Below are 9,502 nucleotides of genomic sequence, written 5' to 3'. Positions count from 1 at the left end.
GCTGAATCAAACTTTCTTTTCCTTTTTCTTCATTATTCCTGCATTCCTGCTAGACAGTCAGTTTAAATAATTAAAACGTACAAACATTACCACGTCTGGGTTCACCCAGAATATGTAGGTACACTTTTCACTATAACCACCTGTTATATAACTAATTAATCTTTACATCGCTGCACCGACATCCTTCATCCAATTATCATCTGACACCATAATTTAAGTTAATAGGCAAAATGTTTACAAGTTCAGTTTTGCACGATGAACAATCTTTAACTTATTTTTTTCAGGGAATTGGGGGTAGATCAGAACTTGCATTTATTTGCAACGACTGAACCAATTTCCCCTGTGATTTTCACCATACAGCTTAGGTATATGCATTTGTCTCCTTATTACACTCTCAGTCTTTGTTTCTAAGTTGTTATGACGTGAAAATAAATGCATTATTATTATTATATTGGCTACCAAATGCGATACATCAATAAATACTTAAGGTCTAAATCTCATAAGAGATTGAAATAACACTCCCTACTCCTCCCAGTTGCCCATTGTATGAAGCATTTAAACTCGAAGAAAAATTATAGCATAGGTTATTTAAATTGAAGTTTTTCTTATTTTTGGTGCAGGGTAAACAACAGTAAAATGCACCGAAATCAAATGGTGAAAGCTGGGGTTTCGAGCAACAGTCCACACGAAGCGTTGATACTGTTGCTAATGGTGCAATTTTGCTAAAATTCGCCCTGCACCACATACCACCTCTGCGGTAGATTTCTCCAGAAACTGTGAAACGTAATTCACAGCCTCATTTCCTCCCCTGTTAATTGACATCCTTCGATTGGCGTACTAACTGGATTTGCGTCCGCCATTTTTAATTTTTTAATTATGTCAGCGTATTGTTTTTGATGAAAATTGTTCCATCTTCGAGTTGATTGATTTATGATGAGAACCAGGTTCCTCAATCACCGTGAATTATTCTTCGAGTTTTGTCATAAATTTATAGATAGATTCTTTTATTGTTGCAGCAACCAGTCCACCGTCCACGTAAATAACGACGATCAATTTTTCATTTTTGAAAATACGATAAAATAGACATGGCTCAGCTGTACTCACTCTCCTGTAAATTTCTTAGTCAATTTCACCGTACAAAAATGCAGTCTTAGCGTCGAATTGAGAGTTCCCATTTTTCTTCCGCTGCAATACCTACTCACAACTATTCGAATTGGAAGTCGCGCCACGGAACTAAAGGTCTCATTATAATCAATATCTTCTCGCTGACTAAACGCGTCTTAAATCGATAGACACGATATATCCAGCGATTGGAAATATATTTTCGCTTTTCCAGCAGTCCCAACAACTTTCCATGTCAAATTTCCTTTAAATGATGCTATTTCTTCGTTCATGGCGGTCATCCAATTCTTCTTTTCCGGGGATTTTATGACGTCGTTATAACTTTTTGGTTCCAGGAGAACATTATAACAACCTGTTTGGTGATAGAGATCCTTCCGATTTGTGAGATGTCGTTTTTCCAAGATATCTTCCGGTGCTTTCTAATGCAATTCCTCTTCTTCTGGAGTTGGTGTGCCCGTCTCTTGATCGACAAAATCTTCTTCTTGACCTTGCAAATTACCTTTATCGATGAAATCGTCTCCTTGGAATGTTTCTGAACCTTGGCTTTCTGCGTTACTTGTCGTCCGCGATGAAGTCGATTTCTTTGTTTTTCAAGATTTTCTTGACGTGCCGTTTGTTCTGCCATTTTATTTGGATGATCATCCTGAATAATTAACCTATTCGAACTCCGCATGCTTTTACAACTCCCTTCCGAGAGAATTCACATCTTTCGCTCAAGGATCTGACCTTCGTGCCCTCATGAGACATATACCACTCACGATGAGTTATGTGATCCGTAGTTCAGGAATCGATAATCCAAATCTCGCCATCTTTCGCGCTTAGAGCTTCACACACGAACGCTTCTTTCTTACCTTGTTTTCCTTTTTTTTGCAATTTTTCCGGATGTGCCCCGAACGTCCGCACCGATAGCATTTAATTTTATTCAAACAATTTTCATTATTATTGGCATTTTTCCCTGAAATTTTATATACAGAATATTTGCTACTTTTCTCACTGTCACCGCCGTATTTACTTTTTATTTTGACCTCACTAGAAAAAAGTGCGACTAACTCCTCCTGTTTTTCCGTTCGCTGCTGTAGACGTTTTGCTTCCGTTGTCAACACTCCTGGTTCGAGAAGGTTTGCTGTTGTTTAGATCTCGCCCACCAAGCTGGGTGAAGTAGGAAAGGACCGAGCATCTTCACCACGAGTAAAGTCTCGTCCGCTTTCACATTCAGTAAGATTCTGTCATGATCTCCCCGACCCCGGATCTGTCCCTGATGATAGACATCGAAAGAAGCAGAAACTCAAAATCATCCAGTCCGTGCCTATAGCAAACTATTCATGTAAACGATGCCGGATCGGCCTCTCTCCCAGATCTCCCGATCTAACACCTCGTGATTTCTTCCTTTAGACGTAAGTTAATGACCATGTTTATATACCCCCACTGGCAAGGATCTTTTATTCGGCTATACGTTGCTTGATTCGACTTCATTGATTTCTTCTAGATCTTTGTTTCGTTGTGACTCGTCTTCAACTGTTCGCCTTCAAGTCACGTCTCTGAGAATTAGAGGCAACATTCTGTGAATGGGACTCATAAGCTTCTGAAATCCACCTAGAGCCTAGTACCTTGGCTTTCAACTATGTTAACTTCTTTGGATTGTTAAACCTTCTCGTTCCTTCAAATCCTTAGGCTTCTTGACTTCTGTTGATATATTCAGCTTCTTCGATTTTAACATTGTGCGATAATTACAAATTTTTGATACAACGGCATACGGATGAAATTTAAAGACAATTTAATCGGTACATTTTACACGTAACAAAACCTAGTTATTAAATTGGGCAACATTAATATCAACACAGGGAACATTGGCTTTTTTATCCTCTGCATTTTCACGATACTTTTCGCGAAATTGAAGCCGGTTTGATTGGACCCGCTATTCATGCGAACCTTTCTTCCACTAAACCATCACGAAGTGAACGTTACCAAGGTATTGCAAAAAATCAACCGCAATATTGAAGTGATTTGCTTTCATATTTCTAAACGAAACGGTTAGATCAATTTTTTACGATAAAAGAATATTACCCGCGCCAATAACTGAGTTATTTTAATTTTTTGATCTGCATGAAGTTGTGGTCAGAGATTTTCTAGAATTTTCGAATTAAATTTGAAGTAATTGATATTCCTAAAGGAATCGGCCCGTGAGAATTATCTGCCGGAAACAGTTTTGTATTGTATTCATTGATAAGAATCGAATCCAAACAAAGGATTTTGGTTATTTTGTTTCTTTGATTGGGAATTTTGTTTTTAATTTCAGTGATGCCTTTCCTTTGGGATTGAAATTTCGTTTAGTATTCCAGTAATTCAGTAAAATAAAAATTAATTGTCATATTAAGATTTTTGTTAGTGCCTTAGAGATTCAATTTCATTTTAAGCAAGTGAAGACCCATACAATATCTAATATTACTAAAAAGATTCATCACGTTAAACCTATGCTAAAGACAAGAAAATGTGTCAAAAGGTTACCTCCATTACAGATGGACGAAAAGTGACAGCATAAACGTCTTCACTTTTGTGGATCGGGTCGTAGGGTGACACAATTAAAGCGCGATAAGACGCGGCAATTCATTGCTAATATGAAATTTAGAGGGCCAAATAGAAATGTTTATGATAAATTATTATAAAGGTAATGAAAAAGTGGACCTTACACAGTGGCAAATTAATATGTGAAGTGTAACGACACTACGATGTGATTTAGTTTATCGTCACGTGCCTTAAAATAAGGAATAAAACGGTTACAATAGAACATACTGTAAACTTTAAATTGCGATTCCTCCCATCGGAATCAAATGTGTAAGCTAGAGTTACGTCTTTTGCCTCAGAGTAATATCGAGAGGTAGGATAATAAGGCAATTGCACTCCAGCCACTTGTGTGCATAAAAGCTCGCGGGAGAAAGGAGATTTTGCATGGTTATAAGATTACCATCTTATGAAGACATGGTTTCAGACTAGTCGCAGTATGTAACCCCTTTGTGACAAGTAAAATAAGCCAATATAAGTTCTACCAAAGTGATTTAGATAAAGTTTTCCGAAGGGACAAGAAACATTGTTTAATAAAAATGTATTAGTTTCGATTAAACGTTAAAAACTCACTTAAGTAGGGTTTTTGTTTAACTTCCCTTCTCATTCTGCTTTCCATCAGCGTCAAAGCTATGACGTACAAAAAGCGTTTAGTGTAACGTCAATTTTCCGAGCGCAATAATCCAAAGTGTACCCTTTTTTGTAGTAAAATGCAAGTCGCGTATTCTCTAAAACTTCCTTATAAGTTTCCGTTTCCTTAAAAGTTTACACAATGATATTTTGTTTTCAATTCAAGAAAAGGCAACAACTTTTGTTACACAACATAATTGTTATTAAATTTTTCATCCTGGCAACGGAAAAAGTTGCTGCAAGGAGGCGGTCATTCTTTTATTGAATTGCACTTCTAATTCCTTACCCAGATGGCAGACTGCTTGCTAATTCAAACAGCTGCTACATGTTGAACGACCAATGCATTTAAATGTTCCATTTGCTTTCGAAAAGTTGCGAAAAGATGGTTCACCGTAGAGTAATCACCTAGATATGACTGTAAGCGGAAACTTATCTTTCTGCTGTTTAATTTGAATATCGCACTTTTACTAAATTATTCATTTATTCATTATTAGAGCTTTGCATCTTTCGCTGCGAAAAATGTTTCCCGTTTCAAACTGCAATGCCACCACCGTGCTGTAGCATTTATGTTTAGGTATTAGGTCAAACTCTTCTTTGAGAAATGAAATACGTGAGATTTATGGTAATGGCGACGTATTAGTGACAAGGTACATATTCGTTTCACGGCGCTCTTTTATGTGTATCATGTACAACGATTTTTATGTTATTAAAATTCATGCACATGTTCTCCCTACATAAAAGGCAGGAATTCCAATTTTACTGGTTAGTCGTTTTGTTGCTCATTACTACCGCATCTTTTAAATTACGACACTTTCTGTTGCTTTAGCTCTTTGGTGGACAATTAGGTATTGTATCATGTAATTAATACAAAATAAAAGTAGTCTCGTGATCACGTCCAAATCTAATTAATTACCTACATTTTTTAATATCATATTTAAAATTGTTGTTTATGGGATTAATTCCCGTAAATCGATCTCTTCAGGAAATTACTTTAACTGCCAATTTATTATACAAATCGAGTCATATGGTAACACAATACAAAAAACTCAAAATAGCTTACATTTACCGATGCATCGAGGTGTTCTCGTAGTGAAAGGTAGCAACAACTCAAAAAATGCAGTGGAAAATCATCGTCCATGATACTGGAGAGCACATTCCTGTTGTACAGTAACGTAATAATACAGTAGGTTGGTACCGAGCACACGTGATTGCTTTCTACCACATTTGTGTAACAAAACAAAACAATTCTTGAAATGACGTCGCCAGCAACTGGTTTCTTTTGTGAATATAGATATCGTATAATAAATTTATTTGATCTTAAGTGGTAGAATAAAATAGTGCACGTACCTCTCTGAAAGCGACCTTTGTGAAATGTAGCACATTCGATGGTTGTTATGTAATATGCTATTGAACCCAGCTTGCTTTGTCAAAAATATTGGATTACAATCGATGCGTGTAGGAGTTACGTTTAGTTTGAGGGTAGGTAGTGTGAATTACGTGGTGTTATTTCTTTAAATTTGTTGTTGATCCTATTCGCAAAGTAAATAGTAGAAAGCACAGCTCTTAATTATCTTAACTGTTGAAGTATGCTTTCCTTTAGATTTAGTACTTATGCAGGAATGAACGGGATTCACGTAAGAATAACAATGCAGACAAAAGACCCTGTAAAATGGAGACCGAAGTAAGATTGTCATTTGCATGTCATTAGCCTGCGAGGGTTGTAACACATTAGAACTGACGGAAAGAGAATGGTTTACCAGAAATAAAGTTAGGTTCGTGATTAAATTTATGCCGTCAGTTATTATAATTTATAATTATCTCATTAGTTATTAGCGAGTGTATGCTTTTCGATTCGTTCCCGGCTGTTTTAGTGGATATGTGGAAAGAGCAACGACGTAACCGAGCTGCAGTTTGCAAATTTATACGAAACCGTGTCGCTGTGTTCGGGCAAAATTTAAATTTCATATGTTATTAGACGCGGTTTCGCCTTACAGGTTTGAATTTTGTTGGAGTGTAGGTACGCCATCAACTGGAAACATGCAAAAAAGTTGATCTAAATTGTTCGCTTCAAATCCAGAATAAAATAACAGGAAAATTAAATTGACTTCAATTAATGGTAATCCAATTTGCAGTTCTGACACGACAAGCGGTAAATGGATAATAAGGGCATCATTTTAGTGTAGTAGTACGAGGTGTCCGAACTAATACTTGCATCTCATCTCATCATTTAACTAGCTCATTCTACTAGATTTGAGAAAAGCTGAAATAACCAACCATCATTTTCAATCGAGATTCCAAAATTTCTTTATTTAATTGAATTTTGAACTTTTTTCTTTCAAAATTTCACCTTGTCAGAAGGAAAAATTATTAACAAGGTTGTATTGTCTATATATCTCCAGTTTTACACCGAAACCTACCTAATTATCCTTTTTAGAACAAATATACCTACACCTTTTTGATGGTGATTACAATCCTTGATGAATGCTTTTAAGTTATTCGATAAATGCGATTTTTCTATATCAAAACTTGGAAATTTGAATTTTTTTTAATTCTCCGATTGAAATTTGTTTGATTTGTTTATATTACGAATTATTAATGTTCTAATTCCAACTTTTGTATCCACATTTCATTTGGCTTGATTAACAATTTTCTACTCGACCAAAAAGTTGTCATAAAAAACAGTAATTGTGATCTTTCACGGTGTATAGGGTTGAAAATATTACCTCCATGTAGGTACACCATTGATTATATTTACTTACTGACTCGTGAACTTTTAGTTGCTCCTTTTTTTGCTTTGCATATATAAATATCTGTTACGTATTATGTAGTAAATAAATAATGTGGTATTTGTATATCCAAATCTTAATTTGTGTAGATTTATGACAAGAAAATTTGGGAATGTTGTGCTTAGATAAAGTGCCAAATTTAAATATTTTGTCAAAATTATAACGTTAAATGAATAACTACAGTTTGCTTTATTTATAATCCAAACGTTGTACGTTACAATTTAACGAATAAACTATTCAATGTAATTTTCCTCACTGCAAATTCTATCTTAATTTTAATACACAGTTTGAACGAATATTCCAATGATAAATTGAACCATAATTTACTCGAATTTATCCACACATGAACATGCAGATAATACAATTAAAGTTTCCAAATAATTACGGAAAGGTAGCAGTATTTTAGCGACGAAGACATGCTTTTCATAGCCATTTTTGATTTGAACGACATAAAACATCGACATCAGTGACAACGAAACTTGTACATGCAATGTCTGATTCGCTACTTTAAGTACGAAGTGGATCATAAGTAGATTAGTGTAAATACCTCATCTAAGCTGCTCGATTGTCGTTGGGAATTGTTTCTTCACATTTATTAATTGTTGATATTAATGATATATATGCAAAGGCACTTATGGAAACAATATTTAGCACTTTTTCCATTAAAATCAAAAACTACGAGAGTCATTGTTACTCACGACAACTCAAAATTCATTTCATTGGAAGAAGACTGAAGATTGTGATTCTTCAACATCTTTGCGATAATATTTTTGATCGAAGGGGTCTGAATGTTGTCTACAATTTTGTTAATGCAGAAATTGTTCTCAAGATGTGTTAAACGATTCATGTAAAAACAAAAAAAACAAAAAAAAACGAGAGGGATAATAATAATAATAATAAAGGTCCATCCAATAAAGTTACATGCCCTAGCACATTTAAAAAACACAAAACTCCTTTTTCACAGAAATACACCACATTTTCACAACCCACTCGTATTCAACCGAAACGCAAAAACCTTAACAGAACTACATAGGCTCACAACATACTATAATATCTCCATCAAAAACCCAAGCAACCTCACAAATACGACCTCAGGAACAAAGAAACACCATAAATACAATTAAAAAACACAAAACTCCTTCTTCACAGAAGCACATCACGTTATCACAACCCACTCGTATTCAACCCAAACGCAAAGCCAAAGAAACACTTACACAATAAACTCCATTTAATAAAATTACAGGAATTATTATAATGATTTTTGTTTTGTTTTGTTTTCCTCTTTCCTGATAGCGTTGGCTATTGTGCCCATCAATAGGTATGTTGGTAAGTACGAATTACATAGTATCCCTAGATGTCCAATGTACGTGTGTGATTTTTTATTTTTATTTTTTTTTTTTAAGGACCCTACATAACTTCACCAGGCACAGACACAGACACTAATCGTTACTTGATTTTAATCCGTGCGATTAGTTAACCAGGCTAGACCTGAGTTCTCACAAGAAACACCGACCATAATAATAATAATAATGTAAATTAAAAAAGAATGATGCTCCGTACCCCAGGATTCGTGCCAGCCGACCGATCAGTGTAACCCCCCGCCCCCCTCCCCCGTGCCTGGGCCGTCTGAAAACGATAATGTCGATCTAGTGCTTCTATTTAAAAATACAAATCGCTGTCCATAAACTTACTGAAATCGCCATGTAATGAATCTTTCCAGTTTTCCATCAAATCAGTTATACAGGGCGAAAATTTGGTCAGCAAAACCGAATATACGTTTCTTAAAAGAAGCTTTTCATGGTATCCAGTTATAAAAATCTACGTATTTGAAATTTGTGGTCAGTGGCGTACTTATGCATAGTTAAGGCGGGCCTATTTTTGTTTAATGACATCTTAAATTACTTACAGTTCTTTAAAGAACCCAAATAGTCTGGTCGTGAAAAATTTTCGATCTTCAGGCGCACTTATCAAAGACTTTAAAACACTCCCAGGAAACTTCACTTTTTCTTTAATAAACTAGACTAATATGACTCGAACTGACTTCATAATAAGATGAAAAAATTCTCGGTGGCTGCTCAGATGGTAGAAACTTTTAACTTTTACTAAGTACACAACTTGCTTTGTTGACTCGTATTATCTTTTTCTGAATACGAACTAAATGTTTTAAAAACTATTCATAAACTTTTCTACTAAACAATTAGGACTGAACACCCGAGATTTACCGTAAGCAAACTTACACGCCCTTTCACCGTCGCGGAAACTAACAATTGCCAGCAGCAGCCTCGCTTTTACGTGAATTCCCGTATTTAATGCAACACCACTTCCACCATAAATTTTTTTTTTTTTTGGGTTGGATCCATCGTTCCTCGAAATGGGGGTTGAAATATATTGTGTGATCAAAACTC

The sequence above is a fragment of the Photinus pyralis genome, unplaced genomic scaffold (assembly GCF_008802855.1).
Source record: "Photinus pyralis isolate 1611_PpyrPB1 unplaced genomic scaffold, Ppyr1.3 Ppyr1.4_LG6, whole genome shotgun sequence".
Lineage (NCBI taxonomy): Eukaryota > Metazoa > Arthropoda > Insecta > Coleoptera > Lampyridae > Photinus > Photinus pyralis.
This window is presented reverse-complemented; position numbering follows the sequence as displayed.